Genomic DNA, 27,590 nt, shown 5'->3' on the forward strand with positions numbered 1-27,590 from the left:
CGGAACTCAAAGTCATAGCGTTCACGGTTACCAGAATTTGCGGCGCGGCCGCTTTACACATTGCTTCCGGATCCCAAATGCGGATGGCAATTGACTGTTACCAAGGCACCATTTTCAACTGGTGTGAAGCTGTGTCGGCTCATATGAAGAGCCAACTGACCAAGGCAAAGAACGGACGACTAAAGACTTTTGGATATGGGCCTATAGTCGTGAGCTTTGCCTTGGAGAGAATTCCATTGCTGATCCCTCAGCAACTCACTGTTGATATCTTGGGTCCTCAGCAGCCAAAGCTGATACGATGGGTTGCGGTGATGGCCCGGCATCCTGACGAGGGCGCGACAGTAGTTCGATTCTCAGATAGTTATTTTGACTGGTTAGAGGGCCAGCTTTTTGTGATACAGGATTTTCCGTATGCCGGAATGGATTTCAGAGGTGATCCGGACATGGTTCTTCCACAGGGAGAACAATGGGACGACAGAGGTACTTTTTATTTTCACAAGTTTTCTAGTTATGTATTTTTTGTATTTTTTATATATATCGTCTCAAAACTAATAGTAAATCTTTCAAAATGCAGATGTTGGCCCACAGCGTCCAGCCAACCTCCGGCCTTATGATAGACTACATCCAGCTGCACCGGTACCGGCCCCACAGGATGCGACAGCAGAAGTACTAGCTGATTTGGAGCATGATCTAGAGCGTCTCACGGCAGATATACCTGAGACTACTATGGATGATATTCCAATGAGGCTTCAGCGCTTCGTAGTCGCGGTCCCTGGACCATTTAGGAGTTTTTTGCGTAAGGTAGCCCGCGCAGTGGTGTCGTACAGAGAGCACCACCAGTGATTGACTAGTCACTTTTGTAGTCACATGTGACATTTTGACTTTTTGTACTATCATTTTGCCGATCATAAGGTGTTTTAAACCTATGATCGAAGACGATGTATATATTTTTTGACACACTTCTATCTATATATATCACTATTACCGGCTTATCTTGTTTAACATATGTGATGAAATGTTTTTAAATTTACTTGCATGATTATCGTAAATGTCTGTCCAACATTCGAGAAGCAATTGCATCTGCTAATGTATTCAAAGACCTTGGAATATGTTGATATTCAATGTAATCAAATTCACGTTCCAAGAGACGCACTCTCAAAAACAACCTTAATAACACAGGATTTCTAATGGCATAAACTCTATTAAGCTGTAATACAACAAGTTCAGAATCTAACCTCACTATCAAACGTCGAATTCCAAATGAAATAGATTCGGATAATAATTCAACCACTGCACTGTATTCTGCAATGTTATTCGTTGTTTGACCGAGGCTTACCCCATGCATAGAAACTAACTCGTCAGAGGGCGAATAGATAACCCAAGCTGCGGAAGAGATATTCCGTGTACTACGACAAGCACCATCAGCAAATCCAATGTATGTTTGGAGAGGCGTCGACATCTACAATATCAAGAGTAAAACCAAGATGAGCCAAAATAATGACGAAAAACCACACTTGCTAAGCTAAGCACACTGACTAAACTAACACACTTGCTAGCTAGAAAGAAAATCTAACCTATCTAAAAATTTCTCCATACCCATCATTTTAAGCATAATACCTCTTTAGGTAAAGTCCATTTCTGGGTTTACCCAAAGAGTCCCCATCAAAATCAACTAACTCATAAGCCCCTTTTGCTAGCTTTCGCTTTACAATGTAGGGCCCATGCCACATGGGAACGAATTTTCCGGCACCTAGCTTATCGTTAGCTTGATCATATAATAGTACTAGGTCTCCTTCCGAAAAACTTCGAGGGGTTACATTTTTATCGTACTGAGCTTTCATTCGTTTCGCGTGAGTCTCGATAGCTAAAGTAGCGTCACGTCGAGTCTCATCTAATTTAGCCAAGTATAATAACCGTTTCTCCTCTTCGGAAGTAGCTGGAAGTAATTCGACAGCCATTTGAAGTGATGGGATTTCGCATTCAATAGGTAACACAGCTTCTAAGCCATAAACTAGCTGAAAAGGGGTGAAACCTGTTGAATTTTTCACTGAAGTTCGATATGCCCATAGCGCCGAAAATAACATGTTATGCCAATTCGTTCGATGGATACCAATGATCCGTCGAATCATGATGACTAGAACTTTGTTGATTGACTCAACCAAACCGTTGGCTTGCGGATAATAAGGAGTAGAGCTATCGTGGCGCAAACCAAGCTGGCTTGTAAGCTCAGTCATCATGACATTTCGAAAATGGCTCCCATGGTCAGTAATGATTGCTTGTGGGACACCAAACCTAGTTATGATATGATTGAATACGAAAACTGCAGCTGTCTTGCCGCTTGCGTCGAATGTAGGCATCGCCTCGGCCCATTTTGTAAAATAATCAACCGCGAGGATGATATACGCATGCCCCCCGGCCGAGTGAGGGTTACAAGTAATAAAGTCAATGCCCCATTTGGCGAATGGACCAGCGGCAATTATAGGGTGGAGAGGAGCAGGTGGAGCGCGCATCTTTCGATCAAACACTTGACAGTTGTGGCATGTTCTGACAGCAAGGATACAATCTTTAAACATAGACGGCCAGAAATAGCCAGCGCGCAACACCTTCTGAGCTGTGGCATACCCAGACATATGACCGCCACATGCTCCAGAGTGACAATCATTCAAAACTCTCTCAGCCTCTTCGTGAGTTAAACAACGTCGAAAAACTAAGTCTGCCCCCCGGCGATAAAGTGTATCTCCAATAATTCTGTATTGCTGGGATCGAAACCGAATTTTTCGACGGTCTTCCTTGGAAGCTTCAGGCCGAAAGGTTTGGGTTTGGAGATAGATGATTATATCCCCATACCACGGATCTAAAGTGCTAATAAGAAACAAAGATTCGTCCACAATGGACTCCTCTGCCACAGTCTCTGTGTCAGCACTCGGGAAATCACACATCAATTCCGCAAAAACTAAAGATTTCTTAGACTTGGACTTCTCGAACTCCAAGTCGAACTCTTGCAGGATAACAATCCATTTAGAGTACTTGCCCCCTAGCAGTTGTTTTGTCAAAATATAAATCATAGGGTTGCAATCCGAAATAACTGTAGTCTTGCGGAGAAGAATGTAGTGACGAAAACGCTGGACAGCTTGAACGGCTGCCAGGGCCAATTTCTCCACATGCGAATATTTTAACTCAGTGGGATTTAAGGTTCTACTAAGATAATATATCACATGCTCTGCTTTGAATTCATCTTCTTGAACTAACACCATTCCAATGGTGGAATGCGAAGCTGCGAGGTATAAGAAGTAGTCCTGGTTGTAGTTGGGAGGATGCAATAACGGTGCATGGGTCAACGCGTGTTTCAGTGCATCAAAAGATTGTTGGGCAATCTCGTCCCAAAAGAATTGTGCGTTCTGTTTCAACAACCGTGTAAAACCTTTAGTGACCTCGGCGTAGTTTGGGATGAATCGGCGTAAAAAGTTCGCTTTCCCTTGCAAACTTTGGAGTTGGCGCAAACTCGAAGGAGGAGGCAATTTGATGATAGCCTCGACTTTCGAGGGATCGACGCGAATGCCGGTTTTTGAAACAACAAATCCCAGCAATCGACCTGTTTCTATACAGAAAACACACTTGTGGGGATTCAACCGAATTCGATAATGCCTACACCTCATAAAGATTGCTCGTAGGTGGACAAGGTGATCAGCTCGTTGTAAAGAATGAGCAGGCAAATCATCGAGATAGGGTTGCACAATGTGCTTGATGTCATGAAATGCATAAGACATGCCCGTTGAAAAGTGGCCCCGGCATTCTTAAGTCCAAAAGGTAATTTGCAATAAGCAAATGTCCCCCATGGACAAATGAATGCCGTTTTTGGTTGATCGGCAGGTAGAATATTGATTTGATTATAGCCTGAGAAACCATCCATGAAGGAAAACATCTCACTTCCGGCACAATCATCAATGATTTGATCGATATAAGGCGTAGGATAGTTGTCTTTTGGACAAGCTCGATTGATATCCCTATAATCGATACAGATTCTTATTGTTCCTTGTTTTTTATTGACGGGAACAATATTCGATACCCAATCCGTTAACGGGATCGGATAAATGAAACCTGCTTTCAACAGCTTTTCGACTTCTGCTTTGATTGCAGCCGCTTTTCGAGGGTGAATCTGACGCAACCGTTGCCGAATGGGTTTAGCATCCGGGTAGGTTTTGATTTCATGAACAACAATGGCAGGATCAATTCCCGGCATTTCCTCGTAAGACCAGGCAAACACGTCGCGGAATTCTTGGAATAGGGCCTTGTAAGTTTGGATTTCTTTTCAGTACATGCGGCACCTATATGAATGTTCTCCTCGATTCCGGGCTTCACTGAAATATCAATGGGAATAGTACGAGAAATATTCCCTAAATTCAGCTCTGAATCAGAATGTTTCGTTGGATCCTGAGCGTCTTTGACATATTCAGCGGTAAAGATAGATGAAAAATCATTTTCAAATGCATCATCCTTAGGTAAAAACGAAGATCTGTGATGGAGATCTTCCCATGGTAGATCATCTACACTTAGGATTTCGCGAAGTTGTTCGTCAGATGACACTTCTTCGGGAAACGTTATCCGTTCTAAGGGTGAGGTGAAAAGTGACTCTTCACTGACCACATTCATTTGGTCGGTTGAATGAAAGTCGGTAAAAGACATAAGAGCTTCATAAGCAATCTCATACGGACTCAACGGCATAACATCACCGAGTGAGTCTAGCTCAGAGTCAGAGGGAACATACCAAGGATCATCATAAATAATGTTTTCTGACGTGATCATATGAATTGTTGCGAACGAAGGGTCTGCATTGAGTGGAGGGAGAGGAAAAGTTCCCAGTAAACCGGAATCCTTAACTAAACCTACACCAATGTCCCTATAAGGGATTGTCGTTTTACCAACATGCTGGATAGTTTCTAAAGAGGTTGGGTCGGATGAAAAGTATGTCAGCTGATCAATAGTCACGATCTTACCGTTATGTGGAAACTTAATGACTCTGAAGACCGATGAAACGACCGCTGTCATAGCATATGACCAACTTCGACCCAAAAGAAGGTTGTAGTCTAGAGGGGCATCAACCACTTCCACATCCAGACTAACGGTTTTACCTTCGACCCCTATAGGCAATTCTTGTAGAATACCAAACGGACGGAACCCACGGCCATCAAAGGCCTTAAGGATGGTGGGGGATTGGTTCAACGAAGGAGAACCAAGCGATCTCCAACATTGAATCGACATAATACACGTAGAAGCTCCCTCATCAATCACAGTCCGATGAATAGGCCTGTTTTTGACTATCACTGGAATTTGGAAAGCCATTTGATGGGGGAGACGCGGTGTACTACTTTCTAGATCAAAGATCATTAGGTTCGGGTCCTGAACATCGACAGCTCCAATAGCCGACAAAAGCAATTTTCGTTGCGCTGGACATGATTGCAGCACTTCGAGTGCCGACATTGCTGAAGGTGAAACAGCTAAGTCTTCAACAATGTTGTAATTCTGGGCTGCTCTCGCATGTGGATTGAAAGCAGACCTTCGAAGTACACCCTTGGCGGGCGGCTTAATCACTAAGTCTGGGTTAGGTTTTTCGATCTGTAGTGGATCGGAACCAGGAGCTGAGGTTGATGGGTTAGAGTGAGAAGATTCTGCTTCTTTACCATCAACAGGAGCCTTACTACCATAATCTTGCGATCGAGTCGCAATCCTGACATGAGACATCATCAAAATGGGTTCTTCACTGGCATTCGAAGAAGAACCTATCATCTTATTTTCCTGCTCTGGAAATGGATTCTTTAACACAGCAGGAGTCGGAGAACCTTTGACTATTTTCACTACCTCGGCCCGATGAGGGCAGTCTCTCGTAAAATGATCTTCTTCACAAATAAGACAAGGATAGCGAGGTTTACGTTTTTCGTCATTGGTTTCCGACTTTTCCGTTTTCTCCTTTGGAGCCTTGTCTGCTTTAGCCTTCTTCTTTCCTTTCTTCTTTCCACCGTTTTTGGATTTGGCCGTAGATGACTCTACAGCGTGAATGTCGGCGGTAAGTTCAGGAGGAGAAGACTCTCCTGTCGGAGAATCAGGCAAAGTGATAATTGGAGTATTGGAGGCCTTGGAAGACTTCTTCTTACTCTTCGTAGTCACGATACCGATCATACCATCAGCGGCATGAGATCCCGAAGGAGCAGCAGCGATTTGGTTTGACTTTGGAAGATCCGGAATTTTCTCGTGTAACGTACCCGACTGAGTGTAAACTAAGTCAAGGTATTGTGCCTGAGCAATGACTTGCTCCTCAGTAACTACTCCGGCCTTAGCTACATCTTCAGTAATTCTTGGTAATAATGATTTGACAAACCATTCAGCTAAGATTTGGTCCGGGATAAAAACTTTCACTAATCTCCTTCGACGTCTCCACTCATGGATGTGATCAGAAATGTACGTGGATGTCGATTGTTTTAGCGAAGTTAATAACTCTGTACCATTATCGTATCTGACTGGTAACTGAAAATGAGTTAAGAACGAGGTAGCTAACTGGCTAAAGTTGTAAAAAGAGGCCCGTGGTAACTCAATGTACCACTTGGCTGCGAGACCAATGAGTGTACGCTGGAAAAGACGTAAGCGGATGGAATCATCTGAGATGGAATTTGATGCACACCAGAGGTGGTAAGTCATCACGTGATTAGACGGATCCTCTCCAGACTTACCTTCGAACTTGGGTATATCGCTGGGCAACTTATTTGGCATTGGCGGCCAGAACGGAAGATATTGAATTGGATCGTTCGTTAGGCGCGTCAAGTCGGGTAAATCTAAAGTTGCAATAAATGGTAACTGCCGGTTAGGATCTCTAAAACTCTGAGTCACAATACCAGCCCCAGGAGGAGGATATCCAGGATAACTAGGAACAGGATTCGCATTGGGGATATTATATCCTCCTGGAAAACCAGGATTAACCGGACCGTACTGGGGTTGTTGAGGTGGTTGATAAGTGTACCCAGGATACGGTTGATACTGGTAAACCGGTTGTTGGGCAGCTTGCCCAGGTTGATACTGTCCCTGGTACGGAGGTTGAACAAATTGAGGTTGAGTAGTAACAACCGTACTTGTACCAGGTTGGCCTGCAGGCATCTGGACTGTGGTTTGAACCGTGGGTCCAGACAACGGTACAGATGTCTGAGGAGTGGTTACAGGGACAGTAGAAACCGGAGCTGCCGATACTCCAGAAGTAAGCATGGTAGATGAAGCGGTAGTTGCTGCAGCCGTGTGAGGTGGAGTACCTGGTGCAATTGGCGGCTGAGTAACTACAGAAGTTACAGGGGTCTGAACACTTGACTGGACAGGTTGCGGTTGCTGGGGTGGACCAGGAACTGCAGGTTGTCCTGCTTGAGGTACCGACTGTATACTTGGTTGCGACATCTGTTGACCCTGTGACGGATCCCATGTTAACATTCCAGGGTATTGACTCGTAACAGGTTGAGGATACTGAGATCCATAGCCGTATTGAGGATAGGGTTGATAACTGTAAGGTGCAGTCCCATATGATTGCCCTTGAGGTGGTTGATAACCTTGACCAGGGTATTGACCCGTAGGTTGATAACCTTGAGGTAAATACGAATACTGGGGTTGACCTTGACCTTGAGGTTGGTATCCTTGAGGTTGATACCCTTGGGGTTGATACCCTTGGGGTTGCCATCCTTGAGGTTGCCATCCTTGAGGTTGATACTGATACTGAGGTTGACTTTGGGGTACATATTGAGGCTGGGGTTGATACCCTTGGGGTTGATACCCTTGAGGTTGCCCCCCAGTCACGAATGAAGTACCTTGAGGTTGCCCCCCAGGCATTAACGAAGGTTGCCCCCCAGGCGGTAATTGGCCACCTTGAGGTTGGTTAATGGGAGTTGAACCTGACATCATATAAACGTCACCTATACTCAATGGTACATTACCACTGTTTCCAACTAATAACCCATGATCAACAGGTTGAGGAGATGCTCCCGCAAAGGTACCAGAAAGTGATTGATACCCAGTAGGAACAGAAGGACCGCCATGTAAAAATGATTCAGGACTTTGTGAAAACACAGATGACTGACCAGACATATTTACAGGAGAATGAATTCCTCTAGGTGGAACCGGAGTACGAGGTGTAGAAAAACCTACTGAGTTGTCTAAAAAATTGGTTAATGCAAGGTACCAAGATTCACTTCTAGGAGGACTGTAAAAGATGGATTCACGCTCCCTTAGATCAAGGGTAATTAGATCTTCAGAATCAGAAACGCCTATTTCTTCCTCTGGAACAAGTTCTTCTATAGCAATTAATCCAACAGGAAGATTTTCGGTGATAATTCTTTCTATTCTTGGTGAATCAGGAACACTAGGAGTTGGAGTAACAGGTTCTGAAATTTCAGGTTCTTCGCCTGTTTCACTGGCAGATGAAAAACTACCAGCAAGCTCGGAAACTGTAACAGCTTCGGGATTGTAACCTGTTTCTAAACTTTGGTAATCTGGATGGACTACCAAGGAAGATTCTCCTTCTTCAGGTGATCCTACTCTACTGCCACTAGGAGGAGTTACAAGGACCTTTAACCCTTCTAAATTACCTGGGTCGTCTCGAGGAGGGGATCCCCTAAGTCTACGGGATCTTCTCAACAATTCGGCCACAGAACAACTTCAGGAGACTGGCCCGCAATTCGACGGGACCTTCTCGGTAATTCCGCCACAATTAAAGATTTTAACTACAACACACGAAAACAAAGTAAAAAATTTCAAATCAAACCACCTAAAGTCTTCTAAAGAACCAATCAAATTTGAAGCACACGCCTAAATAATCTAGAGCGTCAAACCACACACAAACAGTAGTCTTCCGGACCAAAACGCTAGTTGGTGATTAGGCCCAACCTCGCAGGATTCAGTACAGAAATAGTGGGTGGAACAGTTACCCCGGCAACCTGCTTAATGAATAGACTGGACCAAGTTCCTCCACTTTAACCGTCTCGAAGTGAAGCGAACCCCCCAGAAAATCCAAGTGAGTATAACCGACGTCTGCTCCAGGTACAGTGGGACCTTCCCTCCACCGTCACCTTGGGTAGAATCCTAGATATTATGGCCACTAAGGTTACCAATCACAACAATTACACCTGGGGGAACAGTCTAAACTCCGACAGCACGCAAGGGCAGAGTAGCAAGCTCCAATCCCCTTACCGGCTCCTTGACAACAATCCAAGGTTTACCGATAAGTGACCCCTGGCTCCTCGACAATGGTTAATCCGAGGTTTACCGTTTGTAATACGTACTGCCTGGCGTCGTTCCCAACGAGGGAGGAATGATCCCCTCACTGGTTCGGACACGAGCTCGTGCTTCTCCTTTAAGAGGAGCTTTCCCAGAATGTAACTGAAACAATTGGATTTGTTCTACTCAAGATAGACTATCTGTTTGGTTTTGTAGTCTTGGAGAGTTAAGTACTCACCTACTCCAAGACCCTAGCCTAAGCTATGTTGGTGCTTCAGAGCCCTAGAAAAATAAAGATTACTAGATTGATTTTAATTTAAGCGTTACTTTTAAGGTTGTTTCTTAAGTCAAAAGGTGATGGAAGTGAAACTAGTGGTGTGTTGACTCGACTCGAAACCACTACAAAATGCACCTAGAATGATTTATCCACTACTTTACTTTTTCGATGAATTGCTTAACTAAAAAGTTGAGAGAATGCAATCTTTATAAAAGCAACCTTTTAATTGAAGACAATCAAAGAAACAATTCGTTTGTCTTTTCCAAGCATAAAAACATAACTTCTCTTTACATGCACGAAAAAACTCTTTTCTTCTTTTGAAAACAAAAAGCTACTTGAAACAAGACTTTTAAGAAGATGTTTTTGTATTTTTCTTTTAATAAAGCAAGTAAATCTAATTTAAACAAAAAATCAATCTTAACAACTCTTAAAATCTATGAAAATGCACTCATAAGCAAACTAAAGGCAAATTTACTCTAAGCAATCTTAACGAGGCCAAAACTAACAATGATTATTTCTAAGGTGTTTTACTTGATCACAATCAAATCAAGGACTAGCTTATTGCAGAATCAAAAACTAGCCAAAACAAAATTCTAATCTTTTTGTTCTTTTTGTAAAATGGAAATCAATACTTTATAAACAAGTAATTCGAAATTTGACCCAAAACAACTCAAATGGCAAGTTGCTCACAAAAGGAGACTTTACGACAGGCCAGACTTCTAAGAAGGTTGACTAACCAGAGAGATCTAAGGCTGGACAACTTTCTACTATCAAAGTCACTACAAAGCCTTTCCAAAAATCAAACCCTAGGTCTAAACTTCGTTGAAAACCACTAAAACACTCAAAGCTCACAAAACTAGTTCAGGTGAAAATTCTTGACAGGGTACTAAAGGATCTGGGCAGAAAACACTAAGGAAAAACAAAATCTAAAAGCAATTTAAAGCAAAAATGGAATTTTCTTAAGTTTTACAGGAAGACGCAGGCAACCCGTTGTCACAGGTGCGGCCCCGCTCTGTGCAGACGGCAACAGCGCGTCCAAAGACGCACTGTGCAGTACTAAGAGGGTGCGTCCTTCTGGAAAAATAAAGAAAAACCAAATCTAACTAAATCTAAAGCTAAGCCACCCAAATACTAATTCTCACAGTCAAAAACCAGAAAATAAAAATGATTTTCTCAAAGCAAAGTTCATATAAAGGAAAAGACTCTCTCATTAATGGATTCCCCAGCGGAGTCGCCAATTTGTCACACGGAATCTGTCAAGGGTGCGGACACGACTGACCTTCCTAGAAGTCTAAGACATTCTAATGACAAACAAGACAAAATGGAGTGATCTTTCTCTAAATACACCTTTTACAACATGAAAACTACAAGTGTTTAGGCTTACCTTATTCCAAAACGCTGTTGTTGAAGTCCGTTCTTGACGATCCGGATGAGCTCCTCCTTCAAGTCAATTCCTGCAACCACAAACAATCAAACAATTACCAAGCACTTGCATTTCATATAATAAAACATATATCCAACATGCAGACCAAGGAACACATGAAATAACTCATTAACACAAGCTATTGAGAAAAATAAACCAGTTTGTATTAATAACGAAACAAAGAAACTCTTACAACCTGGCCTTGGTGTTGTGCAAGTTCCTCCCAGGGTCCATCAAGGGTTTTCCTCTACTTTGACAAAGCTCACCCTCTCCCAAGTAGAATCAAGTGAAGACAATCTCTCCTCACAAAGGCTCTAATGGAAGACCTAAATCCTGCAGCATTTACCCAAAGAAAATGTATAGCTCCAACCTCCCCTCCTTCTGGCTCAATGCCTTTATTTATAGTGCTGTAAAGAGGTTATTCAGGTCCACCATCAATGGGATCATCCCCCTCTTTGGGTGGGATAGCTCCCTTATTGATGGGATAAGCTTCCCCTTAATAGAGATACATGAACCAACTGGAGGCGCATCCATTTCATCAAACCGACCTCTAGAATGTTCTAGAAGTAACCACAAGTAACTTTTTCAAGATAAAACTCGCGCATTTTGTCTTTTACAGAGGGACGCACCTGTCCCTTTACATACAGAGCGTCCATGGACGCAGTTTTTGTGAACAAGGTCCGCGTCCCCGCAGGTAAGACTAGAGAGAACCTGCGACCCCAGAGATAAACATGATTTTTACAAGACTTTCTCTCTTTTTGAGTTTGAGATGGATAACAGAGGCATGAGACTTGCCTAAGAGGGTAGCATGACTGTTGATTTGAGCCATACTAACTGTAAGTAGTCAAGGTGACATTTTTTAGTGTAACACCTATAATACTAGTGATTACCCCATTACTATTGTCATTGTAGCCCTTATTTTTATTGTTGTGCCCCTATTGTCTCCATATTGTTATTATTGTGCACCACAGAAGCCCACTATTGTTATTGTTGTGCCCTTATATTATTATTGTTATGTCGACTTTGATTATATTGTGACCCCTTAGACTCCTATATATAGAAATAAGGTTTTGTCAATTGTATCATCCAAGAATCGTTCATTTGTGTAATTTAAAGGATGTTTCCCCCTCAAAGAGGCTGATTTTAAAGGCAGTGATTTATCTTTTCTTCTATTTTGTCAGCTGGTTGCATAACATTTGGTATCAGAGCTGTAGATTCTAGGGTTTTGCTACTCCAAACAGGTCATTGTGGAATTTTCACTATAACTTTTGTTTTGCTACGTTTTAGAAGCCAAAAAGAAACCCATTTGAGCCAAGCTCCCCTAACCCTCAGGTTCAAATCTCAGATCATTCTTGCTATATTTTCCGATATATGATCCAAGGAAGTTAGGGTTTGGCAGGATCCTGAATTATATCTCAAATAGGTGACCTGGGGAAAATCATCATAACTTTCTTTCGAAGAATCAGATTGAAATTCCATAAGAAGTTACAAAAATAGTATGGACTTTTGTCTTCGATGTATGGGTTTCAGGTCCTAATATTGAAACCATGACACGTGACACTTCATACAAGTTCACTCTACTGAACCAGTCTATAATCAGGTCATCGTGGGAGATTTGGCATAAAACTTCCTTGGAGAATCCAATCTTGATCAGACTTGCGGGGTTAGAAAGAGAACTCATAGGGCTACTTTTGGACACCATTTTAGGCCTTGGAGATCTGAAATTACAGAGATATAACAGATTCAATATCTATCTCCTACAAAGTGAAAAAAGGTGTGTAGTTTTTTTTAAATTTTGCATAAGTTTGGTTTGAAAAATTAGTTTGAAGGAATTCAAAGGGTATAGTGAAGCATTATTATTATTAATTGATGCCCCAAATAAAGAAAATGGAAACACCTAGTAAGAAACTTGAAATATCTATCATGACTCATGAAGAAGAGGAAGAAATGCAACATGATATATCAAAATTATGAGACCAAGTGCAACAAATTTCACTCTCACAAAAAGTAACAGAAGCTAATATGGATGGTTTAAAGAAAGGTGTGGAAGCTAATATAGATGGTATGAAATACAACATTGAAAATTTGAAGAAACACATGGAAGGTTTGACAAAATTGCTACAAGAACGGCTTCCCAATGGCGAAAAGGTAGTAGAGGAGACTCATGATGGAAACAAAAGAAATGTTAATCATGATTTCATAGACTCTAACATTGGAACAAAGACTCACCATGTTCCAAATATCGATATGAGTAAGTTTGATGGTAAGGATCTCGTAACATGGATACTACAGATGGAACAATATTTTGATCTCCATAATGTGCAAAACACATAAAATGTATGCATTGCAACTTTATATTTGGAACCATATCAATTTTTATGGTATTGATGGCTTTGCTCTCATAAACAATTCTCCACTTGGGAAATTTTACAGAAGAAATGATAGCACATTATGAAGATATAAAAAGCAACACCTTTTTTAGCCAATTGATAAATCTCAAACAAAAGGGTTCAATGCTGGAGCACATTGAGGACTTCCAAAATTTGAATATAAGGGTAAAAGATATTCCAAAGGAGCATAGGATTGATGTGCTCATAGGAACTTTAAAGGATAACATCAAACATGAGGTTCACCTTTGGGAACCTGATCATTGGAGAAGGCATCTAGGTTGGCAAGAAAAATGGAAAGCAAAATTATGGCAATAAGGAAGCCTACAAGTCACAACTATAAAGATGGAAGTGTTGTTGCTCCTAACCTTCCACAACCTACATGGTTAACACCACAAAAATTGGAATCCAAAAGAGAAAAAGGGCTTTGTTACAATTGTGATAGAAAATACACTAAAGCTCATAAGTGTGTTGAGAAGAAATTATTTTACATAGATTGTTAAGAGTAGGAAGAAAAGGAACAGGAAACATCAAAAGAAGAGGATATACACCAGGAACAAACCTTAGAGAAATAAGAAATCAATCTGACCATATCTTGTAATGCATTGGAAGGAATTACCACTCCTCAAAACTATCAAGGTAGAAGTACATATCAAGAAGAAAAAGGTAATAGTGTTGATTGATTCGGGTAACACTCATAATTTTATTCATTGTAAGATAGCCAAGGAATTGAATTGATTCCTATATCTAGTACCAGAGTGTCAAGTGACGGTTACAAGTGGAGGAACTACAAATTTCTCTAGAAAGTGCCATAATATCAAGCTATCCATGGGAGAATATGTATAGAATAGCCCAATGCTTTCCATTCCAATGGGTGGTGCTACTGTTGTCCTAGGAGTCTAATGGCTATAATCCTTGGGTACAATATCTTTTAATTTTCAACAAAATTCATGAAATTTTCTTTGGAACTAAAGGAAGTTGAATTAAGTGGTATCGCAGGAAAACTAGTAAAGATAATCAGCTCTAACAGAATGAAAAAGCTTCTAAAGAAATAACAATGAGGCGTAATTGCACAATTATGTTCACTAGAGGTTCCCAGATCAAAATCATCTATTTATTCAAATCTCCAAAAAGTCTTGGACAATCATTCCAAGGAATTTGAGACTCCCAAAGGCCTCCGACCTATTCGTGATCATGAGCATGCTATTTATTTGATTCTAGGAAGTGTTCCTCCAAACATCAGGCCTTATAGATATCTCTATGCCCAAACTAGTGAAATTGAACATATGGTTGCATAAATGCTAGAGGCTGGTATAATTCAACCTAGTCAAAGTTCTTTCTCTGCTCCAATGGTATTGGTACACAAGAAGGATGGGTCATGGTGCATTAGTCTAGATTAAAGGGAGCTCAACAAGCTCACTATTACAGATAAATTTCTCATTCCTATCATTGATGAATTATTGTATGAATTACATGGATCAATTTACTTCACCAAGTTAGATCTTCGTTCAGGATATCATCAAATCAGAATGAAGACTGAAGACATTCCAAAAACAACATTTAGAACTCATGAGGGTCATTATGAATTTTTGGGCATGCCTTTTGGCCTTAGCAATGCACCTTCTACATTTCAAGGTTTGATGAATTCCATTTTCAAACCTTTCCTTATAAAAATTTTGTTAGTATTTTTTGATGATATACTAATCTACAACAAATCTTGGAAGGATCATGTTCAACATGTTGACAGGGTGCTTAATCTATTGGAGGATAAACAATTATATGAATTTCTTTGAATTACAAGAGTTGGAATATCTGGGTCATATTGTATCGCATGGTGTTAAGGTAGACCCTAGAAAAATTAAAGCCATTAAGGAATGGAAAATCCCCACATCCATAAAGCATCTACGAGGATTTCTTAGGTTGACATGGTATTATTGCAAGCTTGTTAAGAATTATGGGAGAATAGAAACACCTCTAACAACATTACTGAAGAAGGACGCATTTTCATGGACTCCAGAAGCAACAAAAGCCTTTGAACATCTTAAAGAGGCAATGTGCCAAGCACCGGTCTTAGCTACACCGAACTTCACAAAAACCTTTATTGTGGAATGTGATGCCTCAGGAAATGGAATTGGCGTTGTTTTAATGCAAGAAGAAAGACTCATTTCTTTTGAAATTCATCCAATCAAAGGAAAGTATTTACACAAAGCTATTTATGAGAAGGATATGTTGGCAATACTACATGCAATTAATAAATGGTGACCCTACCTAATGGGAAGACACTTTAAGGTAAAAACAGATCATGATAGCCTTAAATACTTTTTAGAACAAAGATTATCTTTAGAAGAGCAACAAAAATGGGTCACAAAGATGTTGGGTTATGACTTTGAAATCATATACAAAAAAGGGAAGAAACGTGTCGTGGAAAATGCACTCTCAAGAAAGGATGAGGGTGTGGAAGCATTACTTTGCACCATTTCTATTATCCAACCAGATTGGATAAATGAAGAAAGGGATGAATGGAAGAATGGTGAAGAAGTGTGGGCACTTATTCAGAAGTTATAACAAGATCCCAGTACATCTGATACATTTAGCTGGAAAAATGATTCGTTATGGTACAAAGATCGTTTATACCTATGTAAGAATTCCCAAATCAAACAAAATATTCTTATGGAATTGCACACCTCTCTCTTACGAGGGCACTCAAGATTTTTAAAAACTTACCATAGGGTTAAGAAGGAATTTTTTTGGGATGGCCTTAAAACAGATATTCAAAATTTTGTGGTGGAATGTTTGGTTTTCCAACAAAATAAAATTGAAACAATTAAGACCCAGGTCTAGTACAACCTTTATCCATTCCAAGCCAATGTTGGGAGGAGGTTTCAATGGATTTTATCACAGGTTTACCCAAGTCTGAAGGAAAGAGTGTCATCATGGTGGTAGTTGATAGACTTACCAATTATGCACACTTTTGTGCATTATCGTGTCCATTTAAAGCAATTATAGTTTCTACTGCATTTATGGAAACAATTCAAAAGCTACATGGAAACCCAAAGATTATTATAAGCAACAGAGATCCCATTTTCAATGGAAATTTTTGGACAAGAGTTATTTTCTTGTCTTGGTACTTAGTTAGCTCATATTTCATCTTATCATCCTCAATCTGATGGGAAAACTGAGATAGTAAACAAATTTTTTGAAGGATATCTTCGTTGCTTTGTATCTAATAAAAAAACACAATGGGTCAAATGGTTTCCTCTAGCTAAATGGTTGTATAACACTTCCTTCCACACTACAGCAAAAATGACCCCATTTATGGCACTTTATGGATATCATCCATCGTAAATCCCATCATATTTAAGAGTAAATTCTAAGGTTCAAGTAGTGGAAGATCACATCGAGCATCAACAACAGGTTCTCCAACTCTTAAAGGATAACCTCACTTTGGTGCAGAATAAAATGAAACAACAGGTAGATCAACATTGCAGTGAAAGAAATTTTGATGTAGGCAACTAGGTATTCCTACAACTACAACCATATAAACAAATGTCCCTCAAGCAAGCTAAGAAGGATAATAAATTATCACCAAAGTATTATGGTCCGTACAAGGTGTTGCAAAATATTGGTACTATGGCATACAAATTGGAGCTTCCTATAGCTTCCCGAGTGCACCCATTTTTCCATGTTTCATGCTTAAAGAAGGTTATAGGTGACAAACTCCCAATTCAAAAAATATTGCCATAATTTGACGAGGAAGGACAAATCATATTGTAACCTGAAGTAGCCAGAGAAACAAGAACTCGAAAGCTATGCAATCGATTAATTTCATAGTATCTCATCAAGTGGAAGAACTTACCCGCTAAAGATTCCACATGGGTGGATGAGAATTTTATACGAAAGCATATAGAACTACTCAAGCATTGAGGACAACAATTTTTTTGAAGGAGAGGGGCATGTTAGGTCCCTATAATACTAGTGATTCCCCCATTACTATTGTCATTGTAGCCCTCATTATTATTGTTGTGCCCCTATTGTCCCCATATTGTTATTATTGTTCCCCATAAAAGCCCACTATTGTTATTGTTGTACCCTTATATTATTATTATTATGCCGAATTTGATTATATTGTGACCCCTTAGACTCCTATATATAGAAAGGTGGTTTTATCAATTGTATCACCAAAGCATTTTTCATTTGTGTAATGTAAAGGAAGTTGCCCCCTCGAAGAGGTTGATTTTGAAGGTGTTGATCTATTTTTTCTTCTATTTTGTGAGATGGTTGCATAACATAGAAATAACCATATGGAATATTTTATTATATTTGGTTAGAGGGAAAAGGTATTTAAAATTTTATTTAGAAATAATAAATAAATATATGATTTATTTATCATCTCAAGAAATATGGTTAAGGAATAATAAACAAATAATGATTTATTTAATTATTCATAAGGGATTTGGTCAAACTTGACAAGGAATAACAACCAATTAGCGATCAATTAAGTATTCCTAGAGAAAAATAAGATAATTAATGATTTATCTATTTATTTCTCATAATTGGGTCAATTGTGACAAGGCATATTAATTAAACAATGGTTTAATTGATTATTCCTAGAAGATAATTAAGTAAATAATTATTTATTTAATTATTCTTCATGGTTTTAATTATAAATGACTTAAAAAATGTGGTTTATTAAGTAATTTCTCACGGTGAAAGCAATTTTACTATGGTAAAATTGGCCCTACATGGTGTACTTCGATCCATCTAGTAAATTATGGCTAGATGATCAATTTTTTGTGATAACAGATTCACCCCAACATACGAGTGTTAGGAGAAAAATGTATGACTGAAGTACGTTGAAAGGAAACAATAACTAGAAAACAAAGTGGAGTCAAAGAAAGAGAGAGAGAGAGAGAGCAATGGAGCTTAAGCAAAAGAGGATAGGGACAGAGGGGGCGAGACCAACGCAAGTCTCATTTTATGTTGTGGTACCAGGTCTCAATGAGGCGGGGGAGGCATACCTATACCCACCGAGATAAGTTAGTACAAAAATAATAATGCACTCAAAAACATGAAACTGAGCAATAAAATACATGCTCAATGGTACATGACATGTTGGCATAACTGAGCCAGAAAATAATGCAATGTATCCCATATACATAATGCACCTAGAAAAAACATGAGCCAGGACTGAATACAATAACATCTGATTACATGATATATAATGGCCCTTCCCTCGAAAAATGGGTGGGAGGGAAGGTAGAACAACCAAAGAAGCCCTGCTGAATGGGAATGGGCTCTACAAAACTGAATGGATCATCTGAAGGAGATGGGCATGCTATGAATGTTGCAAGCGGCCGGAACCAAACCCATCAAATCTGCAGAACTGCATCTAAGATTGTAGTATAATAGGAAGGCATCTGGGCATGTGGGGGGCTACCTGAAGGGCCACCCCCTCACAAGGTCTGAAAAATCTCACACACACTCGGGAATCAATGGTAAAATATTTTGCATCACTAAACCATTAAGTGTATGAATCACGAGCATGAAACAACCAAGTCAAAGGGAAATGATGATTCCATTTTCTTGTTTCAAGGCACTGAACGATAGATGAAGTAGGAACCAAGATACACTACCCTCTAGGTCATTCTTCTGGAATAAATGTGTTGATGTCGATAGAATAGGGCTCGCCATAGGTGAGGCAATGATGATCCTCAACTAAGGCATGAGGGAAAATAGTAATATGACTGATGGAATGACACCAAGGACAATGGGGAAAATGGAACTAAGGGACAAATAGATGACTTCCCTTGTTAGAGCATAAAGTGCATGGTTGGCCTAGCAGTGACTGACTCGAATCCAAAGAGGATGAGGGACAATATGATTGGAGGCCAAAATTGGAAACACAGGATGAATGTTATGCAAATATAGATGAAATACTCTGACATGATAATATGGGATGTGAAACAAACTCCATGGATCGAAATGTGACTCATCGTGGATGCTCTAAACAAGGGTGACTCGATGATGCTACCACACAGAATAGGCCCAATGGGGACCATGAAAGCATGAGTAAATACTAGTTACTCATGATGAAAATAGACATGTGAGAAAAAAAGCATTAAGGAGAGGTGGTCCCCAAGGTACTAGCTAGTGTCGCATATGAAGAAATTCGATTTTAAGAGGCAGCAAAGTGACCCTTCTTGGAAAAAGGGCTTTCGGGTGAAGTGACAAATCATAAAAAATGGAGAAAGAACGATTATAGTAATCGATGATATCTTTCCAACGGTGTCGACCGTTCATCAAACGAAGCTGCGGTCTAGTCGCAATATGTGACAGAAAAATTTGTGGGTTTTCCTATAAAAGGGTGTTTTTCCTCCAATTTGAGAGGAGGAGAAGGCCCTAAATCTTGTGGAGATCGTAGCAGAAAAACCGACCATCGGAATCAAGATCTGTGACTTTTAGGTAAGTGGCCTTACTTGTCTAAAGATGGCCGTAATTCTTCTTGGAACGATGATTTCTGGTGAAGACTTAAGGGAAGAGGAAAATGAGAATGAACTACTAGAGGAGGTTTAGAATCATCCTCACCCACTAAGTCAAACATGGGAATTATGTGGACATAGAGTAGAATATTTGAAGATATAGTATAAAATGTCTACGATATGCGATGTGCATATGGCTCGCCGGAGAGGTTAGTAGGACAAACTATCGAAGGAATGGGTCGATAATCAACCATACCTAGATTCAGTGGGATCTAATTCAAGACTTATGTCAAACAATTGAGAAGATGGCTAGCAGAAAAACCATCATGCCCCCAAGCATAGGATACTACCCATAAACATATGTTAGTGTCGGTATCTTCATCCCTCCATCAGTGATCAAATTTCTCTTTTTGCATGCATATTAGGTGTCCCATCTGATCAACTACATTCCATTAGGTCATGGATCAACTAATGGAAGTGGTTCATTGTCAATTTCCCTCATGACATTCACCTGCTGGCCTGTTTTCACATGTTTTAGGTCATTTACTGTCATTTTGTTTCATTTCATTTGCAAAAGTCAGTTTTAGGGTTTTAGTCTCACTAGCTCTAGGGTTTTCCATCATGGTCGTCCAAAACTCAATAAAAGGTCAGCAAGCAAATGAAGAGGTTTTATAAGTTCATAGAATCATAAATTCACTGATGATATGCTCAATGAATGGTTTTTACCTCAAAACTATGTTTTGAGGTGAAAACAAAGTTTTTATATTTTATGTACAAATTTTATGTAATTTAAAGTGTTTCTATATGTAATAAGTTTAGCAGCTGCTCTTGGTCACCTTGCCAACTCCAACCACTACAAAAACAAAAGCATCAATGCATCAGTCCATCAATTGATCAAGAAAAGTCACACTTCAAATGAAAAACAAAGTTTTTGAGCAAAAGTGACTAAGACTTTATAAAAGTGGGTTTGAAATAAGGAAAATTAAAAGACATCCATATATAAAGTGAAATTATTCTATTAATCTATTTCATTGTGCAAAATACCCTTGAAGAGCTAAAATCGTGATTTGGAGGCAAATTGAGCAAAAGAAGGTGAAAACCCTATTTTTCTAGCAAATATGCCTAGCGATGCGCATCAAAAGCTTGGCACTGTGGATCATACTGGCACTGTGCATCAACAGGTTTCAATCATTGTAAAATTACAAGGGCACTGTGTGTCAAGAGAGCGCTGCGCATTGCGCCCAGTGCGTTGCGCATCGGCCAAGAAAGTGCCAAAACCATTCCAAAACGCCCAAAACTTTCAAAAATGCTACATTTCTCTCCTGCAAGTAAGTTCTCATTGGTCTTGAGCTGAATTTGGTCTTCTACATGTGTTCTTCATGAGTTTTGCATCTTGAAAATCAAACCCTAGTTTGTCTTCATAAATTTCCATTTCATTATAAAACTTTCACTCCATAACCAAAACCAACATCTTTTTCCCCTTTTCTATACTTCATTGCCCTAAATCAATCCATTAATTCCATTTTCCCTATCCCATTCCCCTAAGAAAACTCATTTCCTTCATCAAACCCTAAGTCCCTTCATAAAACCCTAATTTCCAAAACTTCTCCCTTCATTTCCCAACTCCATTCCACATTTGTAAAATCTCTTCATACTCATCTTCCTTGTCCTCATCCATTATCATTTTCCACCATATCATCATCACATCACTTCCCTAAGACAAGAACCATGACAAGAAACAGTGAATCAAGTTATGAAGAAAAAACACTTAGTGAAAGCTCAAGGGAAAGAAATGTACAGCCTAGGTGACCTCACAAGGGTGGAAAAATTATTAGAGAGGAACCTATTAGCATGACTGAACTCCTTGCTTACCCCCTTGCTACCACATGTTTCAGATATCAGTCTTGCTTTGAGTTTTGTGAGATGGTTGAGAGGGTTAAATACCATCACGAGTTAGCAAGATAGTTTGTCATAAACATGGAGAATAATGTGGTGCACCTCGCTCGGATCAATTTCACTCTTTCACCAACTATTATTGCAGAAGCTACTAAAATTCCAGATGTAGGGGAAAAGTGGAACAAAAGGCAGAATATCAGCAAGCAGCATTATGAACCATATATCAAGGCCAAATATCATGGTAAACTTAGTAGGGTGTTTCCTTTCAAGTTCTTGGAGGACCGGTATGTTCCACTCATGAAACTTATCATCAAATACTTCACATGTGAGGGTAGGTTCTCCAGAATTTATGCCTACCATATCAGATTACTTATGCACTTCACCAGGGTCAGAATGATGAGTATTCCATATTTCATATGTAAAAACATAGAGAGGATGACTATGATTGCAAAAAGAAAACCATACCCACAGCAGCTTAATAATATTTATCATTTTGTTGTCATCAAAATTATTGTTTTGCATTAGCTCACTCAGTTAGGAGTGTCATGGGAAACTTTCATTGCCCATGAAAGCTTCAAGGGGCCTCAAATATTTGCAGATCCTCAAGAGGAAGGTGAACCTTCCGGGCAACAAAAAGAGCCTGAAATAAAAACTGAAGAGGCTCATATTCCTGTGTTTGTAACTTATGAAAGAGGCACTAGGATGCTTTTTGTAGCTGCCAAATGAGTACTATCTCCACTAGGGGTGGAAGGGGTCTTGTTTTCTTCACTATATCATAGGCAAATGCTATCTTCACCAAGGGTGAAAGGGGCATTGCCTTCCTCTTCAGCTGAACAGGTACAGGGCAAAGACAAAGGAAAACAACATGTGCATGAAGAAGGCGCTACTGAAGGGCAAGACAAGGATTTTGTTTTGGTTGAGGAAGATGACACTAATTTGGGCTCTCAAAGCTCAAGAATCAAGGATATGATCATCAAAGAGAAGGAGGCTAAAATCAAAGCCTTATCACTTTACCTTGAGAGGTCTAAATGGATCATTAACTTTCTTGAGCAAGAGAATAAGCAACTGGAGGACAAACAAGCTATTATGGAGATGCAAACAATTAGAGAAAATAGGCAAGTGGAAAAAAGAAGAAAAATCAAGATGACATCCCTTGAGAAAGAAATTGAAGCTGACCAAGAATCATGGTTGGAAAGAGTGAATATCCACCTTGAGAAGATGCTTGATAAAGCTAGCAAAGAGAAGAAATTGCTGCACTACATGGCTTATCATTACTTAGCTCGGAATAAAATTTGCAAGACAAGGATAAATAGCCTAAAAGCTAAGTTAAAGAGATCCTTCAGAGCCAAAAAGGAACAAGATAAACTTAAAATTTTGGCTGAAGCTTCATTGGCTTAGTAAAGCAATTAGTAAGCTTGCCTCTTGCCAAATTTGAAGAAATTTTGGGAAAATTTTGTCATTTCACAATTTTGTAATTCAAAACACAGGAATTTTCAGCTGCTGCACATTGATTTGGCTAGGTATTTTGAAAAATGGCTTGCATTTTTGGATTCCTCATGGAAAAATAAGGAAACACATAAAGTTTCATAATATTTGGAGGAGATCTGGGTCACCTAAAGGGAAAAAAACACCTAAAAGTTGCCCTCTCTACCACTTTTTGGACCCACAAGAACCAGTCTTGGGAGATATGATTTTTGAAGGGGCAAATGGACTCCAAATTCAAAAATTCTAGTTGTTCCAGAAATTATACAGGCAGAGCTTTCTAGCAAGCTATCTTGGGCCTGATTTGGTGAAGTGGAAGGCTTCCAAATTCAGCCTTGAAGTGGCATTGTGCATCAGGCTCAGGGCACTGCACATCAGGCCAAATTTTGCTAATTTTGCCTAAAAACTCAGAATTTTGCCCAGTTTGCTAACAATTGACTTTTGCTTCTCTCTTTGGTAAATTAATGATGTAATATGATGTAATGTGATATACTATGATGTAAATATGATGAAAAATTACTTGAGGAGGTAGATACATTAGTTAGAATTGGTTTGAGGATGAATGGATCAGTTTCATAGTTTTAGAGGCAAGTTGTTCCATGCCTATTTTTCAGTTCCTAGTTTAGATGTTGTTGAAACAGCTCCTTTTTCATGGATTCGACCCCTAATGGCTAGCATAGGTGGTTTGATGCCTATATCTTGTACTTTATTAGTCATTTTTCAAGGTTGGACTCTTTTGGATGCATTGAGCTACTCTGTAAATCACTTTTGCAGTTTGGCAAGGAAATGAACCAGGGTTTTGCAGCATTTTGTGGGATTCTTGTGGTAATCTGTATTGGCATTGTTTTCTCCTCTGTTATTTAGTTTTCTCTTATGTGTATATGTGCCATCATCAATCTTTTTCTACATAACTAAATGAATCAAGAGAATTAGGTAGAATCCATTGATATTCAGTGCTCTGCCTAGAGGATACAATTAGTTCTTAATGTTTTCTGTTGTTTAAAGAGGACTCATGAACCTTTCATTCCCTCTCCAACTCTTCACCAGTCTTTAGACTCTCCATCACTTTCATTTCAAAGTGCTAAAACACTTGCCTACCTCGCCCCACAGAAACCTCTGCAAATCTCAGTTGATTTCCCGAACCCAAAGCTGCCTTCCTCATTTGATCCAGCAACCAACCATTAAAATCAAATCAAATCCTCTGAGCTACTATACCTAGCCTAAAATTAGCATGAAACTTTCAGTCATCTCAAGCCTTAGTTTCCATATTCTCTTTGAGATTGACAAGGAGAGAGCCCTCTCCCGACCTGGTAGGGCTAACTACTAGGTTAAGCGTAGTTTGATGTTACCCTAGACCTGCCTTCCTTCAGCCTGAGGTAGATTTAGGCACTAACACTAACTAGTGTCGTATATGAAGAAATTCGATTTTAAGAGGCGATGAAGTGACCCTTCTTGGAAAAATGGCTTTTGGGTGAAGTGACAAAACATAAAAAACGAAGAAAGACCCATTATAGTAATCGATGATATCTTTCCAATAGTGTCGACCATTCATCAAATGGAGCTGCAGTCTGGTCGCAATATGTGACAGAAAAATTGTGGGTTTTCCTATAAAAGGGTGTTTTCCCTCCAATTTGAGAGGAGGAGAAGACCTTAAATCTTGTGGAGATCGTAGCGAAAAAACTGACCATCGGAATCAAGATTTGTGACTTTTAGGTAAGTGGCCTTACTTGTCTAAAGATGGCCTTAATGCTTCTTGGAACTATGGTTTCTAGTGAAGACTTAAGGGAAGAGGAAAATGAGAATGAACTACTAGAGGAGGTCTCTAAGAATAATTGTCACCCACTAAGTCAAACATGGGGATTATGTGGACATAGAGTAGAATATTTGAAGATATGGTATGAAACGTCTATGATATGCGATGTGCATATGGCTCGCCGAAGAGGTTAGTAGGACAAACTATTGAAGGAATGGGGGGATAATCGACCATACCTAGATTCAGTGGGATCTAAGTCGAGAATTATGTTAATCAATTGAGAAGATGGCTAGTGGAAAAACCATCATGCCCCCAAGCATGGGATACTACCCATAAACATATGTGATGGAGGGGACTGATCTGGTGTGCAAAGGTGGGAATGATGCCCCTAGTAGGAGGAGTCTGTGGAGTGCCATTGTGTTCCGAGTGCTCAAAAAAGGGATTCAAGTATCTCAACCCAACTTGGCACCAAACCCTCCAAAGGATGATAAGGATATGTAGGGGCCTATGTGCTCCCCATTATGCTATGGGCGTACTAGATGTATTTAGAGTGGTGGAATCCAAATATGGAAGGAAGTATGCATGATGATGCAGATTGTGCTAAGTATGATCAGGGGTAGACATAGCTTCCAGGATATCCTCATTAGAATGGAAGATGGGCGGACGGGAGGAGGACTGACTACATAATGTGGCGGTGGTACTTGGTGCATCATCATGAGAAATAAGGTTCACATACGCATCATTTGGAATGGTAGACGGCGAGCTAGTATATAAAAAATCTACACATGTTGAGACCCAGGCTTCCAACGAAGGAGGTTCAATAGAAGCATGCGTAGGAATCTCAGAAAGGTTTTCCTGTGAGGAACTTAAGGATGAAGATAGGTAAAGGATATGGACCATGGATTCTATCATCTCGACATTAGGGGGAGGGATCATGACGGTGGGACTAGAGTCCCCCTGTTCTGGTGCAATAGTGGTACTAGAATCCACAGGTAAAGGAGTTTTTGATCCACTGCGAGTGGCCTCGTATTCGCAAAGCGCATGAAGGCAATCACGAGATTTGTCGAGATGAGGGAAACAATGGGAATAGTTACCATAATGATTGCACAAGGCACAAGGGTGATTTGTGCGTAATGTTTTGAGTTTCTTGGCTAGTCCTAGTAAGTTAATTTGGACCTTATGGATATTTGATTCAGGGAACGCTTCTTGGACCAAAGGTTTGAGATGAGGAAGATCATGACAATTATTGGTGGCATGCCCAACAACCTCACACACAATGCATGGAGGTGTTGGATTTGGAGCTTTGGGGCTAGAGGTTCTTGGGGAGCCTTGTCCTTCTTCCTGGCTTTGCCCCCCTATCCAGCTGCTTTCACAACAAGTGTTGGTTCCTATTGAGGCTGCAATGGAACTAGAGCAATGACAGGGGTCATAGGGACGGGTTGAACCGAGGCCAAATCATGATATAGTCTTAGCTGGCCAGGCGGAGTGTTCGCAGGGGGATCAACATACCACATTGGGATCCCCAAAGTCATATTAAGGAGGACCAACGAAGCCATGATAGGGAAAAAAAATATTCTTGGAGGAGGAAAAAGAAAGGTAACTGTCCTGCAGGGAAATGCCCCGGTGGAACAACTCTTGGATGGTTAATACTTGGAGGAACAATTCCTGTTGGGAACAAAGGGGAGGCACCCACAAAAGTAGGAGGTTCTGGGTGGGTGGATCTGGATGGATTGGCTGGGATGGTAACCATGAAGTGTTGAGGATCTTGTTGCGAATCAAATGTACCATACTTCTTATGAGTAGTCTGTGACACTTGTAACATGAAAACAATCACAGATCTAGGCTCAGAGATAAGAGGGGGAGGACCCGGGAAACCACCTAATAATGAGTAATCTTTGTAGACTCCGGGTGATACAACAGTGAGAGGGATAGGGGACTATTTTTTAGACATTGACGAGATAATGGACTCGGGAGAGGTCAAGGATGTCAGCTCGTAGTATGTCTACTGATCGATGGTGACGATCTTCCCTTCATGGGGGAAGCACATCTCGCGTAAAATCACCGATGCAATGACTGACATGGCATAAGTGTAACTACAACCTAAGAGAATGTTGTAATATAGAGGGGCATCAATAACCTCGATGTCTATGTGGACAGTCTTTCCTGCAAGAGTCACTAGATAATTGAAATACATGTCGAGGGGCTGGGAGGAGTGATTGTCCCAAGCACGCAAAGTAATGGTGGATGGGGGCAGTTCAGGTGACTTGAGTTTCTTCTAAATGACAACGGACATCACGCAGGTGGATGCACCTTCATCAATAATGCATCAAGAGATGATGGCATTACAGAATCATACTGATATTTGGAAAGAAACAGATGGAGGTAATGGAGGATGTTTTGATGCATCAACAGGAAAGAAAATCAAACGATCATCTAAAGGATCTACTACACCTAAAGTAATTAGCAGAGCTTTCTTTTGATATGGGCATGACTGGAGCACTGCCAACGTCGACATGGAAACAGGGGATTGCGCCAAGTCATGTACTATATTGTATGGATGGGTAGCTTGGTTAGAAGCCACGTTACGACGTAATGGTCCCTTGGGGATCCTAGGAATTCACTCAAATTTAGGTTTGGTGTAGTAAGAGGCTTA

The sequence above is a fragment of the Pinus tabuliformis genome, chromosome X, assembly GCF_031772625.1.
Source record: "Pinus tabuliformis cultivar Carrire ecotype Pingquan chromosome X, CPIR1, whole genome shotgun sequence".
Taxonomy (NCBI): Eukaryota; Viridiplantae; Streptophyta; class Pinopsida; order Pinales; family Pinaceae; genus Pinus; species Pinus tabuliformis.